The sequence below is a fragment of the Bombina bombina genome, chromosome 2 (assembly GCF_027579735.1).
Source record: "Bombina bombina isolate aBomBom1 chromosome 2, aBomBom1.pri, whole genome shotgun sequence".
NCBI classification, from domain to species: Eukaryota; Metazoa; Chordata; class Amphibia; order Anura; family Bombinatoridae; genus Bombina; species Bombina bombina.
The window spans coordinates 1,414,220,646-1,414,222,103 of NC_069500.1; positions in this window are offsets into that span (position 1 = coordinate 1,414,220,646).

Consider the following 1,458-nt stretch of genomic DNA (forward strand, 5'->3'; position numbering starts at 1 on the left):
TGACAGTGTGGCCTGCCTCCAAGAAGTGCCTTGCCACCGGTTGGTCTGCCTTTTTGTTTCTTATGGCCAAACGGATGCTGGACCTGTGGTTGGCCATTCTCGTCCTTGCATCGTCGGTTGTTTTGCCAATGTAGAATTTCCCGCAAGGGCAGTTCAAAAGATATATTACGTATTGGGTGGTGCAAGTTAGATAGTACTTGATCTCGTATGTCCTGTTACTTTCAGGGTGACGAAAGTGGGAGCCAGTGATCATCCCACTGCACGTCACACAGCTAATACAGTGGTAGCACCCTTTCTTTTTCGTCCTCAGCCATGTCCTTGCACCCCCTTCCGGATTGACATCTGCTTTGACAAGATAATCTCTCAGATTTCTTCCTCGACGAAACCCTATCCTTGGTGCCTTCCAATTCTTGAAAGGCAGAGTATGATCTGCTTCAATCAGTTTCCATTCTTCCTTAATGGTATGGGTTAGTGGTATAATATCTAGTGAGTATGTGGTCACAAAGGTGAGTTGATCTCCTTGTTTTGATTGGGACTCTTCTCCTGGTTCCATCGTAGATAACACACATGATTTGATCTCTAGCAAGTCCTTATGCCTATACCCTCTCCATAAAACGCTCTGTCATATCCTGTAGTTGTTCCTCGCACAATATCTCATTGGTATTATTTCTAATCACCCGTTGGTACTGGGCTTTAGGGATATTGTGTATAAGGCTAGGCTGATGGCAGCTTCTAGCATGCAGTAATGAATTTCGGTCCGTGGCTTTGCGGAACAAAGTTGTGCCCAATCTCCCATTCACCTTGAAGACCCTAACATCAAGATAGTCCACCGTGGAAAGGCTGATTGTATGTGTAAATTTAATGGGACTTTCAAGTGTATTCAGATTCTCAATCCATTGTGTTAGGCTATCTTCTCCATCCGACCAGACCAGGAACAGGTCGTCTATATATCGACAGTAATACCTGATGTTAACGTTATTGAAGACCTTCATGATGGATGTCTCATAGAATGCCATAAACAGATTGGCCAGCGATGGGGCCACATTAGACCCCATCGCTGTCCCTGAGATTTGTAGATAAAATGTAGAGTCAAATAGAAAGTAGTTCTCCCTCAGGCATAATGAGAGGAGACAGATGATTACTTCTTCTGATGGGCCAATGTATGCTGCCTTTCTGAGTGCCTGTATAACTGCTGTGATGCCATCTTGATGTGGGATGACCGTATAAAGGCTAGACACATCAAGAGTGACCAGAAGGTCTCCATCAGTTATGTCCTCCAACTTCTTGATGCCCATGATGAAGTCATTTGAGTCACGTATATATGATGGCATGGATTGCACCAAAGGCTGTAGGTAATAGTCAACAAATTGAGCTAGTGGTTGGAGTAGCGAACCCCTTGCCGAGACAATGGGTCTCCCTGGAGGGTTATAGGCATTTTTATGCACCTTCGGTAGAGTG